This window comes from Camelus ferus, chromosome X, assembly GCF_009834535.1.
Source record: "Camelus ferus isolate YT-003-E chromosome X, BCGSAC_Cfer_1.0, whole genome shotgun sequence".
NCBI lineage: Eukaryota > Metazoa > Chordata > Mammalia > Artiodactyla > Camelidae > Camelus > Camelus ferus.
Window position 1 is genome coordinate 64,599,265 of NC_045732.1, and position 20,510 is coordinate 64,619,774.

The 20,510-nt window shown below is 34.9% G+C and overlaps 1 long non-coding RNA gene across 1 annotated transcript in view; it reads right to left on the minus strand.

Annotated features, from left to right (window-relative positions):
- Positions 1-5,250: 5,250 nt before the first annotated feature.
- The window catches only part of LOC116662052, a 184,241-nt gene continuing 168,981 nt past the window's right edge, over positions 5,251-20,510 (minus strand). The window contains exons 2-3 of the long non-coding RNA XR_004318030.1: positions 14,733-14,740; positions 5,251-5,261 (exon numbers count right to left, since the gene is read on the minus strand). This is a non-coding gene — a long non-coding RNA (uncharacterized LOC116662052). The remainder of the gene's footprint in view (positions 5,262-14,732; positions 14,741-20,510) is intronic.

Genomic DNA, 20,510 nt, shown 5'->3' on the forward strand with positions numbered 1-20,510 from the left:
AGATACAAAGACCTGACAATCTGATGAGAAGTATGAAGTGACATGGTCAAACAGAATATAAAACTCTGTGTGATATAGAACCAAGTCTACAGAAAGAAATATACTACCAGAACCATTAATTTATTCATCCAGCATGTATTTTTTATTGACTTATAACATTATATGTTTTATGTGTACACTATTATTTTTCAACTTCTGTATACACCCCAGCATGCTCATAGTTTCCATCCATCACCATACAGTTGACCTCCTTTATTCTCAACTCCCCTTCCCCTCTAGCATCTACAATTCTGTTCTATATCCATGTCTGCTTTTGTTTGGTTGGTTTGTTCATTTATTTATTTATTTTTTACTTCACATATGAGGGAAATCATATAACGTTTGTCTTTCTCTGTCTCACTTATTTCGTTTTGCATAATACCATGTGATATGATGTGATATATATGTATACACAAACACACTCACTCACACACACACACACACACACACATATATATATATTCTTTATCCATTCATCCATTGATGGGCACTTCAGTTGTTCCCACATTTTGATTATTGTAAATAAGGCTGCAATGAGCATAGGGGTACATATATCTTTTCCAATTAGTGTTTTCATATTCTTTGGATAAATACACAGAACTGAAAGTTGGATCATATGGTAGTTCTTTTCTTAATTTTTGGAGGAATCTCCATACTGTTTCTATAGTGGCTGCACCAATTTACATTCTCACTTCATCCAGCATGTATTGAGTGAACACCTTTGATAGTCCAGGCAGTGTGAGAATATGAAAATGAATAAGAGACAATCCTGATTGCCCAGAACTCATGGTGAAAGGAACAGAGATGTAAACCAATAACTATAACACAACTTGACAAGTTTCCCACTTACTGCTCCCAGTTAATTAATCCTCCAGTGATAATATATTGGTAAAGAACATTAGAAGCATCTTGGTAATATGTGTTTATTATTTTTAGTTGTATACATGTTAAATGACCTATTTAAATAGTAAAAAGAAAACTAACTCACAGAATTAATCCCTTTTTACTTGCATAAGATTCTACTAATTATTAAATTATGAAAAAACCTTCCAAAAGAACCAAAGTCCAGGACCAGATGGCTTGCCAGAGATTCAAAGTACAATTAAAATTAATCTTTTCTAAATTCTTCCAAAAAGAAGAGAAAGGAACACTTCCAAAATTATTTTACAAGGCCAGCATTACCCTGATACCAAACAAGACAAGGACACCACAGGAAAAGAAAATTACAGCCAAATATCTCTGATAAACAGAGATGCAAAAATTCTCAAAAAAAAAAATAACAGCACACTAAATTCAATATTACATTAAAAGGATCATGCACCACAATTAAGTGATTTTTATTCCAAGGATGCACAGATGATTTAATATCTGTAAATCAATCAATGTGATACACTATCTAAACAAAATAAAGGACAAAATCACTTTGATCATCTCAATAAATGCATAAAAAGCATTTTACATAATCAACAGCAACAATGGTTTTATGATAAAAACTGTCAACAAACTGGGTATAGAGGGAATATACCACAAAATAATGAAGATCATAAAGGACAAGCCCACAGCTAACAACATACTCAATGGTGAAAAGCTGAAAGCTTTACCCCTAAGAACACAAACAAGACAAGGATGCCCACTCTTTCCACTTTTATTCAGCACAGTATTGGAAGTCCTAGCCACAGTAATTGGGCAAGAAAATGAAGTCAAAAGTATACAAATTGGAAAGGAACATGTAAAAATGTCACTATTTCAGATAAGACGATACTATACATAGAAAATCCCTAAGACTCCACCAAAAAACTATTAGAATTAATAAATAAATTCAGTAAATTTACAGGATACAAAATCAATATATGGAAATTTGATGTTTCTCTACACAAATAAGGAGCTATTAGGAAAAGAAAAAACAATCCCATTCACAATTGTATTATAAAGAATAAAATACCTAAGAATAAATTCACCAAGGAAGTGAAAGATCTGTACACTGAAAACTAGAAGATATTGATCAAAGAAATTGAAGAAGACACAAGCAAATGGAAGCACAGTCCATGCTCATAGATTGGAAGAACTAATATTGTTAAAATGTAGATCCAACACAACCACTGTCAAAATTTTAATGGCATTTATCACAGAAATAGAACAAACAATCCTGAAAATTTTATGGAACCACAAAAGACCTTGAATAGTCCAAACAATCTCGAGAAAGAAGAATAAAACTGGAAGCATCATGCCCAATTATTTCAAACTATATTACAAAAATATAGTAATCCAAACAGTATGGTCCAGGCATTAAAAACAGACATACAGATCAATGGAACAGAATAGAGAACCCAGAAATAGAACCACATATGTATGGTCAATTAATTTATGACAAAAGAGTTACAAATGCAAAATGGGGAAAGGACAGCCTCCTCAATAAATGGTGTTGGAATAGCCAAACAGCCATATGCTAAAGGATGAAACTGGACCACTATCATATGCCATACACAAAAATTAACTCAAAATAGATTAAAGACTTGAATGTAAAACCTGAAACCACTCAGATCCCAGAAAAAAATGTAGGCAGTAAGTTCCTTGATGTCAGTCTCGGTGATGATATTTTTGGATTTGACACTAAAAGCAAAGGCAACAAAAGTGGAAAAAAAAAGAAAAAAGGTAAATGAGTCCACATCAAACTAAAAAATTTGTGAACAACAAAGGACACCATCAGCAACAACAAAAAAAGGGAACTACTAAATGAGAAAATTTATTTGCAAATAATATATCTGATAAGGGATTAGTTCAAAGATATATAAAGAACTCATAAAACTCAATAGCAAAAAACAAACAAACAAGCAATCTAGTTAAAAATAGACAGAGGATCTGAATAGACATTTTTACAAAGAAGATATTCAGATGGCCAATAGGCATGTAAAAAGATGCTCAACATCACATTCAGGAAAATGAAAATCAAAACTACAATGAGATACCACCTCACGCCTGTTAGAATGGCTATTATCAAAAAGACAACAAATAACAAGTGTTGGCAAAGTTGTGGAGAAAAGGGAACTCTTGTGAAGTATTGGTGGGAAGGTAAGTTGGTACAGCCTATACGGAAACCAGTAAGGAAGCTCCTCAAAAACTTAAAAATAGAACTACCATATGATCCAGCAATTCCACTTCTGGGTATTTATCTAAAAAAAAAAAAAAACTCAAAAAGATATATGCACCCCATGTTCATTGCAGCATTATTTACAAAAGCCAAGATATGGAAATAACAACATAAATTTCCATCAGTGGATGAATGGATACAGAAAAAAAATTTTAAGTATATATAATTAAGTGTGTGTATATATATATATATACACACACACACACACATATATATATATATATATAATTTAGCTATAGAAAAGAATGAAATCTTGCCATTTGTGATGAGTGGACTTTGAAACAATTTTGCTAGAAGAAATAAGTCAGACAGAAAAAGACAAATACTGTATGATCTCAGCTATATACAAAAGCTAAAAATAAATAAATAAGCCTATAGATACAGAGAACACATTGGTGGTTGCCAGAGGTAGGAGGTGAAGGTGGAGTTTGGGTAAAATGACTGAAGGTCAAAATCTTCTAGTTATAAAATAATAAAAAATAAGTCATGGGGATGAAATACATAGCATGGTAATTATAGTTAATAATACTATATTACATATTTGAAAGTTCCCAGGAGAATAGATCTTAAAAAGTCTCATCTCAAGAAAAAACATTTTGTAGCTATGTATGGTGTCAAATATTAACTATACTTAATGTGGTCACTATTTTGCAATATAGACACAAATATTGAATCAGTATGTTTTACACCTGAAACTAATAATGTATGTCAAAGATACCACCATTATAAAAAAATTAAAAAGTAAATAAAACCAAAAAAAATTATGCAAAGCACATTTTCTTCTTCTAAGGGAAGAAGTCTCTGATATTCTGATCATCTTTTATTCTTTTAACAGGATGTTCATTAGGTGGCATGCTAAAGTAGAATTCTATAAATGCAGATTTCAGTATTTTCAGTAAGGTGCTAAGTGTTGGGGGAAAGAACAATCATATAGGAAAATAAATATATAAATTTTAAAAATAAACCAAAGTAAATCAAGAAGAATACAAATGAAATCGGTAACAAAAAACGTTAGGAAATACTAAAATAATTCCAATCATTTAGCAACACCTCATCAGTTTCAAACAGAAGAGGCTGCCTACAGAAGAGCTGAATCAGGCATCAGGAAGAGGATTGAAACCATCAAGCCCATATTAAATAATGTGTGGTGGCAACCCCAGGGTACTGGCATCTGGAGGAAGCCAGAATGAGTTTTTAAATCACTTTTATTGGAACTCCTCAGCTGCAGGTAATGGCTTAAGGGCTGCCGAATATGCAGATTTGAAGGAAATGCAACCTTACTATTTAGTTTTATCTCCCTTGACTCCCAGCAGAAATCTTTGAGAATGTTTCTGCCACTTGCATGCCCAGCACATTTTCTTGCCTTTCACGTACTTCTCCTCTCCTTCCCAGTATCACTGAGTTTCAGAAAGGTAAATTGCTCCCACTTACGGTTTTCGTATATTACTCTTCTTCATTTTACGCAAAAGTTTGCAATTAAACAAAATAGCACTTCAACAACATAAAGTCCATTGAATCTCTTACTTAATTTATCTTGAACAAATTACATTGCCCTTAAATTTCTACCTACCAGTGATAATCAGTGCTGTCTCTGGTTTAATTAATAATCAACATAAACCTGGCTCCATAATTATTTTTGGCCTTAAAAATCCAACTCGGGTCCAGACTAGTACATAACACACGTGCAAGTGCATGGTATCTCTTAAACCCTTGAGGAGCTATTTTTTGGGGGAAAATACCCTAGGTTCAACATTCATATTTCCACTGCTAAAATGATAATGAAAGTGATTATGTACATGAGATTTAAAACCAACAAAACAGTTATTTTACATAAAACAAGCTGAGTTACATATGCTGCTACTTTAATTTTCATATATTTTATATTTGTTGTTGTCTTCTCAAAGAGCTACCCAGCCACTGGCCTGCTTCCGTGGGTTTCTATGAGAAGGCTGAGGGCATACTGAATAAAAGAAAGCAAAATAACAAGAGAAGCCCCACCACATAAATAGCTGGGTCACCCCACTAAACCCGGTCACTGCCAGGGTTAGGTCCGTCAAGGGAAAGGGAACTTTCACTATCTTTGCTGTCCTGGTGTTAGAGATCAGCTTCCAGATGACATCTTACTTAGATGTTTTTTTTCTATAAAATATGTCCCAATTTAAACTCTCATTCAATCATGCCTATGGAAAGAGAGTCTACTGAAATCTGGAGAAAAATCTCCAAGTTAGGACTTAAGAAAACATATTACTTTCCCAGTATGTACATCCAATAAGTAGATCATCTCTCTCAGAATTAGGATGGATAATAATTTCCCTCTCTTCCTAGTTGGTTTACAACTAGTTTTACAATACTTTTGGTCTTGTAAGAAGAATTGCACTTGGTCTAGGGCTATTTTTTCATTTAGTACAAAATTCATGCAGAATTTAAAATGACAACAGGGTTCTATAGCCTATTATTGCTGGTTGTTATCTACCCACACAGAACTTAAAATCTAAAAGGGATGCATAATGGAGAAGTTTCTTTTAACATCATCAGTAGCAACTGCAGCAGCAGTATCACAAACACCTGTGTAGTTTATGTGAGTGACTTTATGTAGGACATTCATATGATGATATGTATTCAGCTTCACAAACACATGAATTAACCTGGCAAGGATTACTCTCACCTACTTTTTTAGAGATGAGTCTCTAACAGACTTTGTACATAAAATTCAGCTTTCTTTTGCTACCATGTTGCTTCCCATACACGTGTGCAGAAACATACGAATCAATTATAAAACCACTTTGAAGAAAAAAGTTGAGTCAGGGCTTATGCCAGTGTGTAAGTGTGTAATATGACAGAAAGTTCATGACAGCTAAGGAGATTAGCCTCATTTGTCTAGTCACAACATAGCTGAATGATATAATTTTGATAAGGAAAGATTCTGATTTCCATGAAAAGTATGGAGGTCCAATCTTTCACTGAGGCTTTCTGCTCACAGTACCTCCAGATAGGCAAAAGCTTCTTCCATCGTACTGGAAACTTAGGGTCATTCCAGGAAATCAAACTGATACAATAGGAAGAAAAGAAGCTCCAGGTAAAGTGATAACTTGGGCCTTGAAATTTTGCTTAGAAATATTATCAGGGACTATCTCTGTTATTGCTATACCTTCAACCTAAAAATAATCCAGTTTTCCCTGGGAAGATCAAATTTTTAAAACCAGGTATATGGTTTACAGAGTGATGTACATGTGCATCAATCAGTGTCTGGGCCTAAAACTAGTCAGTTCATACAAACTGAAGAATTTGAACAGAGTTTGAAATAGGGAATATTTTCAAAAATATAAGAAGTATGAAGGAATACCACTAGAAAGGATAAGGCAAACTCCTGGGACCAAAAAAGAGTGAGGAGGAGAGGTCTAAATTGGCCAGGGGAGATGAATGGTGATAATAACCTTGAGATGGAGTAACTATGTGGCCTCTTTATGGACGCAGCTAGTCCATGGTGACCCCAAAGAGAGAGAGTATAGAGAAAAAATACTCCAATCTCACTGTCTTCATCTGATTGATCTCCTCACTCTCCTCTTTGTATTAACCCAAAATGAAGCCAGAAGGCAAGGTGTCATTTACTGTAGCTTCTCAGGCCCAACTGTTAAGGTAGAAAGGATGGAAGGGGAATTTAGAGGGACATTTATTGTCTTTTAATTAGTTTTTAAATGTAGTTGACTGAAAGATAAATTAATTAAAACTAAAACACTATGTAAATCCTTCTGGGACATCTCTTAAAATAGAAGTGATAACTACATAAATATAAGGCAAGGAATTCCTAGTTTATTAACAGTTTTGTCCCCAAAGTGTTAGTCAAAATATATTAAAAAATGGTGTAAATTGCTCTTATATTTTTTGATCAACTTGCCAAAAGCTATTGCATGTATAGTGTCCATCAAATAATGTGCCTACTATTGAGACAATATAAGGGACTCATGAATTAAAAGCATGGGATTTGGAATCCAACAGACCTGGGTTTGAAATATTATTCAACTGCTAATTTATCATGTGATATTCAAGCAAGTTACCTAACTTCTCTAACTTCCATTTACCCATCTATGAATTGAGAATAATGATATTTCATAGAGCTACTCTAATTAAATAAGTTAATTAAGATAAAATGTCTAACACAGTTTTCAGTACATAAAAAGCCTTCAATCAAGTTTTGCTCTCAGTAATATTATTAATATTAGCTCAACTACATCTAATCACTTTGTACATCTAAATGAGAGATGGCATCTCCCTAGGACAATTCCTTCCCAAGTATTGCTCCTATGAGGACTGGCAGATCCATATTGAGATTCTCCAACATATGGCCATCTGTGTACTTGTAATTTATTTGTAAGTCTCTATTACTCAAAAATCTGTCCACACTAGCAATGAAAGCTAAGCGACATGTCTGCAAAATGTGTCAGGGAAGTAGGACAATTGTAGCAAGCTACTGTAGTATGTAGGATGATGGGTCACTCAGGATACCATTACTTTGTTACAGAAACCAGTTTAATGTGGTATTTTTGGTATTTCCTGCTGTGATGATGTTTCACTTATCAACAACAAAATATTGGGGCAAAATATTCGATTCTCTAGTTTTCTCTGGTCATTTCCACTGAAAAGTGAATTCCAGTTAGTGATCCAGAAAGGCTATCTCCAATACTCAATATTTTATGGAGCTCTTATCTAATCCCTTTCAGTTTTAAAGTACAACTAACAGATTTTTTCTTACTATTTGCAAAGGAGGGTCAATTCTTATTTACCCAGGATAAACTCTCATCCAGTTCTCTGGTTTGTGGCTTACTGAGAATCACAAATATTTCTATTTCAATGTGTCCAGCCATTGCACTGCTCATGAGCAAAGGGCATGAAGGGGAAAAGAGCAAAATGAAATGCTAAGCAAACTGGTGGACTACTTTTTTAGTCTTGGTAAATGATATGATAGGTTAAGGGGTGGTGGCCATTGATTAAAATTAAACTTGTAGAATTGCTATTGACTTCACGCATCCATGTCATTCTGTCTCAATACCTACACTAATAAATCCTAAACTAGATCTTCAAAAATCTGATCCAATTACCGATAAAGATCTAGCAATAGTCATCTTCCTATGGCCTAAAATTTTAATCAAATTTTGAGTCAAGATAGGTCTCTAACACCCCTGGAATAAATGAATGAATGAAATTCAATAACAGTGGAAATATGAAAATATGAAAAGTAAGTGAAAAATCATCCATAAATCTGTAAAATATAATATATATGCATATATGTATGTATTTGTATATATGTATGCATGCTTATAATGTATATATGTAAAACCCCAACCACTACAACTCAAGTCTTTCCATTCCTACTTTCTAGAGGAAAGCACTGTGAAAACTTTGGTTTTTGTTCTTGTATTCTTCCCCTATTGCTTTATAAGCATCAAATTTATTCATATTGGCATCAATATCGATATAGAGCTGTTTAGCTATAGATATGCAAGAATATATGTTTTATTTACAAAAATGCATTCATATTATAATTTTCCATTTTCATTAACGGCAAGATATGAACAACCTTCCAACCTAGCATATATAGTTCTACACCACTCTTACACAATGACTACATAATAGTCCATTGAAGGCTCTATCACCCCTTATTAATGGAAATTTAAGTTCTTCCAAGTTTTTTGTATGTTTTTGTTTTATTATTACAATAAAAAACTTTAGTAATTATCCTTGCACATAAATATCTTTACTTATCTATTTTATTACTGCTTTTTCTAAGAGTAGAATCTTATAGATGAGATTGCTTGTTGATTACATAGTACATTTTGAATTTTAATAAATACTTCCTGAATGCCTTCCAATGAGTTTGTATCAATTTACACTCCCTCTCTGCCAAGAGTGTATGAGAGTACCCTGGCACTTGTGCTTTACTGGATTAGAAAACATTCCCTTTTTATCTCAGAGATTACACTGGTAAAGATGTTATCTCTGTACATGGAGTAATCAGTATATTTGCATATGTGTGTTTTATTTCATCCCCACATTTATATACTATCCATGTTTGGTAATATTTCAGATGTGTTGGGGATATGGACTATGTCTAACAGTAATGGTAAACTTCTTGGGATCAAGCATTCTGTGGTGTCATGAATTCTGTGGACAGCTCAGCAACTATTTGCTTTGATGTTGAGAACAACATTCCGCCAGAGTCTGTGCCAACAGACAACATTAGTCATCCAGTCTGTTCCACAGGACTAAATTGTTTGTTGAAATAAGCCATTAGGAGTAATAAAGCAATGTGAAACTAAGATAATTTTTCTTGAGTTTGCTAATGCTAAATAAACATACTCTGTCAAGGCAACCAGTAAGCAGTATGAGACCTGCTGCTTATTTGTGCTCACAGGTGGCAGCAAAATCAATTAGCTTCTTCAACCCGTGGCAAGTTAGTGATATTGACCTACTTTATAAAGCTATATGACATTAAATTGGTAAAAAAAAAATTCATTCTGTATTTTCCATAGAAATTATCAGAACCATTTGAGCTCTCTATGCTTCATTGTAATAAAAACAACTCGATTTATAGCCTAACTTTCTCTGAGATACCCAAAAGTCTTTTATCAATACTATCTCAGGTCTCACCATACCTGAGATCAATACACAAATAATGTTCTGACCTTGGATAAGTAATGAGACCAAGAATGGACTGGATGTTATCCTCATCTTCAAAATATACATGGAGTTATTTGGTATCTTTGTAGCAGCATCATTGAAAAAATTTCAAAATATTAGAAACAACTGGAATGTCCAGAAATTATTTATTGATTGAGTAAATAATGTCACAGACTAAGAAAAAATATCTTGCAGACATTATTAGTAAAAAGTGATACGTTGGAAGAGTGTCTTATGAACTGGAGACTCTTTCATGGTAGGCTTTTTAGTTTACAAAAGGAGCATGATGAAATAAAATATGTATAGCAGGATTTAACTCTGTAGAACAAAATGTACTTAAATTTCCAGAAATATAACTATAGGTTAACAGTAGTTATTGTCGGGTTGTAATGTTGTGAGAGATTTATATTTTTCTCTTTGAATTTTTTGAAACATTCTAAAATAAGTAATTCCCAATGTGTTTATATAAGACATAAGGAGGAACATTTTAATCTTCAAATGAAAAGACTCTAGGATGAGCTATCAAAGAAAGTTATAAAGCTTCCGTCCTTGGGTTTTTTGAAGATGATAATAGGCTTACACATATTTTTTAATCTGAGTGTGGATAACTTAGACCTGGTAATTTACCAGGGCTTTGGCACCAGACCTGGGTACAAACCCCAGCTCTAACATTTACAGGCCAAAATACTTTGGGTCAGTTGTATCAGCAGTTTGAGCTACACTTTTTCTCATCTCTAAATGGGTATAATAAAATCAATCCTGCACAGTTTGTGTAGAAATTAAACAATATAAGAAAATACTAAGCACATGCGCAGTACATATTAGGTATGGCACAGATGGAATATCTTTTCACCAAACCTGTTTCCCTATCCTCTTAGGTACACAGCTAGTCTACATTTCTCAGCCTCAATTACATTTAAGGGTGGTAACTTTATAGACTTGTGACCATTGTAATTTAGACGGGTGTGTTGTATGCCAATTATAGTCCCACCCTATAAAAACCTCCTGCAAAATTCTCCACTCTCCCTGTATGTGCCAGATGGAAGGTGGTGCCACTTGTTGAAGGTTACAGAGCCTCTGACAGCCTGGGTTTTTAAATTGCTATATCAGGAACACCCCCACTTCCTTCACCTATTGAATAGATTCTATTGTGTGAAGCCAGAGGAATATATATCAAAAACAATGTTGTGTCAATTTCTGGTGCACAGTAGTACAGCACAATGCTTCAGTCATACATGAACATACATACATTCACTTTTGTACTTTTTTCACCATAGTTACTACACAATATTGAATATAGTTCCCTGCGCTATACAGAAGAAACTTGTTTATCTATTTTATATATATTAGTTAGTATCTGCAAATCTAGAACTCCAATTTATCCATTTCCACCCCTTCCCCCGGTAACCATAGTTTGTTTTCTATGTCTGTGAGCCTGTTTCTGTTTTGTAAATAAGTCTGTTTGTCTTTTTTCTTAGATTCCACATATAAGTGATATCATATGGTATTTTTCTTTCTCTTTCTGGCTTACTTCACTTAGAATGACAATCCCCAAGTCCATCCATGTTGCTGCAAATGGCATTATTTTATTCTTTTTTATGGATGAGTAGTATTCCATTGTATAAATATAACACAGCTTCTTTATCCAGTCATCTGGACATTTAAGTTATTTCCATGTCCATGTTTGTGGGTTTATTTCTGGGCTCTCTATTCTGTTCCATTGACCCATATGTCTGTTTTTGTATCAATACCATGCTGTTTTGATTACTGTAGCTCTGTAGTATTGTTTGAAGTCTGGGAGGGTTATTCCTCCAGCTTCATTCTTTTTGTTCAGTAATGCTTTTGAAGCCAGAGGAATTCTTAAATTTATTTTTTATGTCACCTGGTGTTAACTTAGCTAATAAAAAGCACTTGATAAATGATAGCTGTAATCACTCCTAATCTCTCTCCTAATTCTACAATTTTCCTATTTCCAACTAACTTGAAATGCAAGGAAGTGGAATGAGGGTAAGGGCTAGAATTAGAAAGACAGTTGGTAGTAAGGCTGGAACATGATCTAAGGTGGCTAACATGATACCTGAATCCCAAAATAAAACTGGATCTCAGGGAAAGGAAAAGCTCATGCAGAAATGTGGTTTAGTGAAGCAAGTGCTTCAAAGAAGGTTCATGATACCTTGTCATATTCAAACAAATGTTTACACAAAATTCTCCTACTCAAAGAGAAAACTGATATACCATCTCTAAAAAATATCTCCTAGGTGCTGCTATCCAGTTTGGACATGTGACCTTTTCTTTCCTGCACAATATAGAGTCAAACTACTGCAAAATTAATGTATGTGTTGCCTTTGTCTTTAGAAAGAGTCATAAACTCAAAGGTCTGGCTAGTTGTAGTCATGAAAGATTCCATAGACTCATCCCTAAAGCAAGATGCCGTTCAGTGTTGAGGTAATTCCTGCACATGTGTAGTTTGTAAAGCCCTTTGGGATGCAAAGTCCTTTGTAATTGTCAGATATTCTTTAGATTATTAGACAGGGCAGCAGGATAAAAGTGGTTCTAAATGCTACAACTTTCTAAGGGCATAGGCAATGCTCTGTAATAAAAATTGCAGTAAGCCATGCAAACCCTCTGCTGCAGGCACTATAACAAATGTTCAGTTTTTGATTGTCCTTCCTGTAAAGTCTTAGTCTTATTTAGGCATAGAAGCTATGCCCTAAGTTGGTATACAATGTTCAGATGCTGATAATTTCAGCTATTTTAAAAACCTGGTGAAAATGTCTACAGCTTCAAGACACTTGAAGTGAACATTTCAAATCCCTATAAGAATGATGCATGTAATTACATTACTGTGTAATAAATGCAGTTGTGAGATGAAATGGAATAGGTTTCAGGAGAACAGTCCAAGAATTTCAGTACGTAATGATACATTCTCAGTTCTGCAGTTCAAAATGAGATATAATATGGCACAGACTTCTGATGATCCACATTAGAGGGAAAAAAGCCTCAAGCAATAGACTGATGCAAGAAGTAGTAACAAAAATATCTGAATGCTACTCTGTGATTATCAAATTCTGTGCTTAATATGAGCACCACCATCCCAAAACAGGGTCAAAAGTTTAAAGGGAACATTACAGAAAATTAGACACTAGAGAAAGTTGTAACTAACTAGGTCAGAAGTGTTCAGAGTGTCAAAAATCAGAATGTCTATAGAAGGGCAGGAAAATGTCACCAGCCTACAAAAAGCAAGTGATGACTCCATAAAATTTCATTATTCTAAAAGATGGGATTGTTGGGAGTAAGCAAGAAAATTGATTCTTGGCAGTTAAAAAGTAAAAATAAAGATAAGTTACTTGCCCGAGAGATTTCCCCAAAATTATACCCTAAATAAATTAAAGCAATTACCAGACCAGTAGCTGTGAAAATTGTGCTGAAGAAGGATCCCCTCTCTCTATACTTCTTCCTCATTTTTTCTACTATCTGCCAGGACTCTAACTTCCTGTTGTGAAATTGCTGCGTATTGTCATTTGAAAATCCAGTTGTGATCTGTTTAAATGTGCTTTTTAAAGTTTAGAATGAAAGTTGCTTTATTATGCCTATATCTTTGTATTTCTTTACTTCTTGATTTAATAGTTTGTTGTTTCACATTTAACTAAGTATCATATCTTTGTTATTAAAAAAAAAGAACCCATTCTAAAGAAAAACAATTGCTTTAAAAGCATGTAAGATGTTCCTTCTTACAGTTATCTGCATATATAACAACTAAAGTAGATACATCTGATCACTTTGAAGGGGACTTACAGGAGAGAAATAAAAATAAAAAAGATCATTTGGTCCAGGAAACTTAACCTGGTGGCAGTGATCAGGCAAAGAGACTGCTGAGGTCTGCAGGTGGCCTAAATAAATAGCATCTCTCTTTACCACCTTAATTTCTTTTAAAAGCTAATTTGAAAGCTAAACAACTTTCTAATATTGAATCGCAGAATAAGTCAGTGTACTTACCTTACCCCCTCCCTAGCCCCAGTCATATCCGTGGACGACTGGGAGAAGTGCCCCAACATGAGAGTGGAGCAGAATGCATCCACTTTGCGGGAAGGCCAACTACCTAAAGGAAAGCAGAAGCCGAGTGGCTCTTGCTCAATTTATTGTTTCCAAATTTACCATGAAACATACCCATCAGAGGAATGAATGAGGAGACAAAAAGAAGCCAGGAATGATCTAGCTAGTAAAGTCCCTCCACATGGAAGAAACCATCAGAGTATAGAATAAGCATTCCCACCTTAGAGTGTCCAAAAAAGAAAATTAAGCAGTCTTTGAAGAGTAGCATTGACAATTCAAACATATAAATATCAATCTCCATCCACCCCTTGCTGCTGCCAGCTGACGTCACAGCGCTGAAAACAAAACTCAGTATCTTGATGCATTTCAACTTGCAGTCTTCAAAGAAGGGCCAGGTACAATTTTTGGAAAGACAAAATTAGCAGATAGTTGGCCTGGATTGTGTGCCACTCAGGATTCTGGTTGGGAACAGATGTTTACATGTGAACACTCAGATGTTTACAAAAACATACTTTAATGAGGGCTCTATTTCTAAAGGTGTGTACACGGTGTCTTTGTCAGCTCAGGCTGCTATAACAAAATACCATAGACTAAGTGGCTTAAATAATACAAATTTCTTTCTCATGGTTCTGGAGGCTAGAAATTCAAGATCAAGGTACCTGCAAGTAGGTTTCATTCTGAGGCCTCTTCTCTTGGTTTACAGGCAGCCACCATCTTCCTGTGTGCTCACATGACCTTTCCTCAGTAGGTGTACATGGATTCTTATAAGGGCACTAATCTTATCATGAGTATCCCATCTTTACGACCTAATCTAAACTTAATTACCTCTCAAAGGTAGACATAGGGGGTTAGAATTTCAATGTATGAATTTTGGGGAGACACAAACTTTCAATCCATCACACAGAGTTAGGAGAACAAACAACAAATGGTGAGATACTCCAAAACTACCAATAGTAGTGGGAAGCTAGTATCACCTCTAGGTTAGAGGGAAAAGTGTTATGCAAACAAGCTGAGAGCTGGAGTCATGGAGGAAGGAGGAACAGCCTAGTGGGAGACAGAGTTGCAGAGGGACATGAGGACTGAGGCTAGGAGAGGGAAGGAGAAGTGCAGAAGTACCTGGATTTCACTCTCCCTCCACCTTCCCATCCCCTGTTACTGGCTCCCACTGACTGAATCCCATAGAAGCAGGAGATCAAGGGATTCAAGGGGATAGTTATTTAGGGTCACCCTCCTAAGGCATGGAGCAGGACAGAAAAGAATAGAGAGTGGATCTGGAAGGCCAATGAAGAAAAATTAGTGCAGAAATTTTTTCTCAGGAAGAAAAAAATCCCAGAGATTTAAAAATATGTATGTGGTCAATGTAAATTCTGTGAACTAGTTTTTAAAGTCTTCACTCCAACCCTACCTTTTAGACAGGCTTTTCCCAAACTGATGTAAACAGATAGCTGTCTAGTCATTCTCTTGATAATTATCACCAGAGGGAAATACCACCATTTTTCATAATAGAACAAGGGAAACCATGCTATTTCAATTAATCTGATAGATGTCTGTCTTATTGTCTCTCCTATTTGATGGCATATGGGTTTTTTAAAAGTTTTTTTGTATGTATATATTTTTTTTTATTGAAGTAGAGTCAGTTTACAATGCTGTGTCAATTTCTGGTGTGTAGCACAATGCTTCAGTCATACATGAACATACATATATTCATTTTCATATTATTTTTGACCATAAGCTCCTACAAGATATCTAATATAGTTCCCTGTGCGATACATCATGAACTTCTTGTTTATCTATTCTCTCTCTCTCTCTCTCTCTCTATATATATATATATACATATATATATGTATCAATTAGTATCTGCAAATCTCTAACTTCCAATTTATTCCCTCCCACCCCCCTCCCCACTGGTAACCACAAGTTTTGTTCTCTATGTCTCAGTCTGTTTCTATTTTGCAAATAAGTTTGTCCTTTTTTTATTTAGATTCCACTTATAAGTGGTATCATATGTTATTTTTATTTCTCTTTCTGGCTTATTTCACTTAGAATGACAATCTCCAGGTATAGTTATACAATTGAATACTACTCAGCCATAAAAATAATAAAAATAATGCCATTTGCAGCAACATGCATGAACCTGGAGATTGTCACTCTAAGTGACGGTATGTTTTTAAAACATGTATTCTAAGTAATTTTACTACTATACACCCTGTGTGTATTAGTCTCCTATTTATACATAATGAATTACCACAAACATAGCAACTTAAAATGACACAAATTTATTATCTAACAGTTTCCATGGATGAAGACTCCAGCAGGATACATCCTGAAATCAAGGTGTTGTCTAAGCTGAGTTCATGTATGGAGGATGTGGGGGAAAAACTTCTACCAGGACCATTCTTCTTTTTTTTTTAACATTTTTTATTGATTTATAATCATTTTACAATGTTGTGTCAAATTCCAGTGTTCAGCACAATTTTTCAGTTATTCATGGACATATACACACTCATTGTCACATTTTTTTCTCTGTGAGTTATCATAACATTTTGTGTATATTTCCCTGTGCTATACAGTGTAGTCTATTCTACAATTTTGAAATCCCAGTCTATCCCTTCCCACCCTCCACCCCCCTGGTAACAACAAGTCTGTATTCTCTGTGAGTCTATTTCTGTCCTTTATTTACGCTTTGTTTTTGTTTGTTTGTTTGTTTGTTTTTGTTTTTGTTTTTTAGATTCCACATATGAGCGATCTCATATGGTATTTTTCTTTCTCTTTCTGGCTTACTTCACTTAGAGTGACATTCTCCAGGAGCATCCATGTTGCTGCAAATGGCATTACGTTGTCGGTTTTTATGGCTGAGTAGTATTCCATTGTATAAATATACCACTTCTTCTTTATCCAGTCACCTGTTGATGGACATTTAGGCTGTTTTTATGTCTTGGCTATTGTAAATACTGCTGCTATGAACATTGGGGTGCAGGTGTCATCCTGAAGTAGATTTCCTTCTGGATACAAGCCCAGGAGTGGGATTCCTGGGTCATATGGTAAGTCTATTCCTAGTCTTTTGAGGAATCTCCACACTGTTTTCCATAGTGGCTGCACCAAACTGCATTCCCACCAGCAGTGTAGGAGGGTTCCCCTTTCTCCACAGCCTCTCCAGCATTTGTCATTTGTGGATTTTTGAATGACGGCCATTCTGACTGGTGTGAGGTGATACCTCATTGTAGTTTTGATTTGCATTTCTCTGATAATTAGTGATATTGAGCATTTTTTTCATGTGCTTTTTGATCATTTGTATGTCTTCCTTGGAGAATTGCTTGTTTAGGTCTTCTGCCCATTTTTGGATTGGGTTGTTTATTTTTTCTTATTGAGTCATATGAGCTGCTTATATATTCGGGAGATCAAGCCTTTGTCAGTTTCACTTGCAAAAATTTTCTCCCATTCCGTAGGTTTTCTTCTTGTTTTATTTCTGGTTTCCTTTGCTGTGCAGAAGCTTGTAAGTTTCATTAGGTCCCATTTGTTTATTCTTGCTTTTATTTCTTCTAGGAGAAAATTTTTGAAATGTATGTCAGATAATGTTTTGCCTATGTTTTCCTCTAGGAGGTTTATTGTATCTTGTCTTATGTTTAAGTCTTTAATCCATTTTGAGTTGATTTTTGTATATGGTGTAAGGGAGTGTTCTAGCTTCATTGTTTTACATGCTGCTGTCCAGTTTTCCCAACACCATTTGCTGAAGAGACTGTCTTTATTCCAATGTACATTCTTGCCTCCTTTGTCAAAGATGAGTTGACCAAAAGTTTGTGGGTTCATTTCTGGGCTCTCTATTCTGTTCCATTGGTCTATATGTCTGTTTTGGTACCAATACCATGCTGTCTTGATGACTGTAGCTCTATAGTATTGTCTGACGTCTGGGACAGTTATTCCTCCAGCCTCTTTCTTTCTCTTCAGTAATGCTTTGGCAATTCTAGGTCTTTGATGGTTCCATATAAATTTTATTATGATTTTTTCTAGTTCTGTGAAATATGTCCTGGGTAATTGGATAGGGATTGCATTAAATCTGTAGATTGCCTTGGGCAGTGTGACCATTTTAACAATATTGATTCTTCCAATCCAAGAGCATGGGATATCTTTCCACTTTTTAAAGTCTTCTTTAATTTCCTTCATCAATGGTTTATAGTTTTCTGTGTATAATTCTTTCACCTCCTTTCTTCTGTTGATTTATCGTTAGTGTAAAGAAATGCAACTGATTTTTGAACGTTAATTTTGTAACCTGCTACCTTGCTGAATTCTTCAATCAGCTCTAGTAGCTTTTGTGTGGACCTTTTAGGGTTTTCTATATATACTAACATGTCCTCAGCATATAGTGACACTTTTACCTCTTCTTTTCCAATTTGGATCCCTTTGATTTCTTTCTCTTGCCTGACTGCTGTGGCTAGCACTTCCAGGACTATGTTGAATAGGAGTGGTGATAGTGGGCATCCTTGTCTTGTCCCAGATTTTAGTGGGAAGCTTTTGAGTTTTTCACCGTTGAGTACTATGCTGGCTGTAGGTTTGTCATATATAGCTTTTATGATGTTGAGATATGTTCCCTCTATACCCAGTTTGGCGGGAGTTTTTATCATAAATGGGTGTTGAATTTTATCAAATGCTTTTTCTGCATCGATTGAGATGATCATGTGGTTTTTGTCCTTTCTCTTGTTGATGTGATGTATTACGCTGATTGATTTGCATATGTTGAACCAGCCTTGTGTCCCTGGGATGAACCCCACTTGGTCATGGTGAATAATCTTTTTTATGTGTTGTTGGATTCTATTTGCTAAAATTTTGGTGAGGATTTTGGCGTCTATGTTCATCAGTGATATTGGCCTATAATTCTCTTTTTTGGTAGTGTCTTTGCCTGGTTTTGGTATCAGGGTGATGGTGGCTTCATAGAATGAGTTTGGGAGTATTCCCTCCTTTTCAATCGTCTGGAAGAGTTTGAGAAGGACTGGTATGAGTTCTTCTTTGTATGTTTGGTAGAATTCCCCGGTGAAGCCGTTCGGTCCTGGACTTTCATTTGTAGGGAGGTTTTTAATTGCTATTTCTATTTCCTTTCTAGTGATCAGATTGTTCAAGTGTTCAGATTCTTCTTGATTCAGTTTTGGTGGACAGTATGTTTCCAGAAACTTGTCCATCTCCTCTAGGTTATCCAGTTTGGTTCCATATAGTTTTTCATAATATTCTCGTATGATATTCTGTATTTCTATTTTGTTTGTTGTAATTTCTCCATTTTCCTTTCTTATTTTGCTAATTTGTGCTCTCTCTTTTTTCTTCTTTGTGAGTTTGGCCAGAGGTTTGTCGATTTTATTTCCTTTTTCAAAAAAACCAGCTTTTGGTTTGGTTGATTTTTTCTATGGTCTTGTTAATCTCTATTGTATTTAATTCCTCTCTGATCTTTATTATTTCCTTCCTTCTGCTGCTTTTTGGGGCTTTTTGTTCTTCTTTTTCTAATTCATTCAGTTGGTGGGTTAAAATGTTTATTTGAGATTGTTCTTCTTTTTCGAGGAAGGCCTGTATTGCTATAAACTTCCCTCTTAGCACTGCCTTTGCTGTGTCCCATAGGTTTTGAGTGGTTGTGCTTTCATTATCATTTGTCTCAAGGTATTTTTTAATTTCAGCTTTGATTTCCTCATTGATCCATTGTTTTTTCAATAACATATTGTTTAATCTCCATGCTTTCCTTTTTTTCTCCTTTGTTTCTCTGTGGTTGATTTCCAGTTTCATGGCATTGTGGTCAGTAAAGATGCTTCAGATAATTTCTATCTTCTTAAAATTGTTGAGGTTTCTTTTGTGCCCAAGTACATGATTGATCCTGGAAAATGATCCATGTGCACTTGAAAAGAATGTATATCCTATTTTGGGGGGGTGTAATGCTCTGAAAATATCCACCAGATCTAGTTTTTCCATTGTAGTATTTAATTTCTCTGTTGCCTTGTTTATTTTCTGTCTGGAAGATCTGTCTAGTGATGTTAATGCAGTGTTAAAATCTCCAACTGTGATTGTATTCCCATCAATATCCCCCTTGATCTCTGTTAGTAATTGTTTTATGTACTTAGGTGCTCCTATATTGGGTGCATATATATTAACGAGTGTAATATCCTCATCTTGTATCACTCCTTTAATCATTATAAAATGTCCCTTCTTTATCTTTCTTTATGGCCTTTGTTTTAAAGTCTATTTGTCTGAAATCAGTACTGCAAGACCTGCTTTTTTGGCTTTTCCATTTGCATGGAATATCCTTTTCCATCCTTTCACTCTCAATCTATATGTGTCCTTCTCCCTAAAGTGGGTCTCTTGTATGCAGCATATTGAAGGTTCTTGCTTTATTATCCAGTCTGCCACTCTGTGTCTTTTGACTGGAGCATTTAGTCCATTAACATTTACAGTATTTAATGATAGATGTGTGTTTATTGCCAGTTTGAACTTATCTTTGCAGTTGAATTGGTATATCCTCTTTGTTCCTTTCTTCTTCCTTTTGTGGTTTGGTAATTTTCCTTTGTATTATCATGGATTTTATTTAATTTTTGCGACTCCTTTGTAAATTTTTGGCTTGGTTACC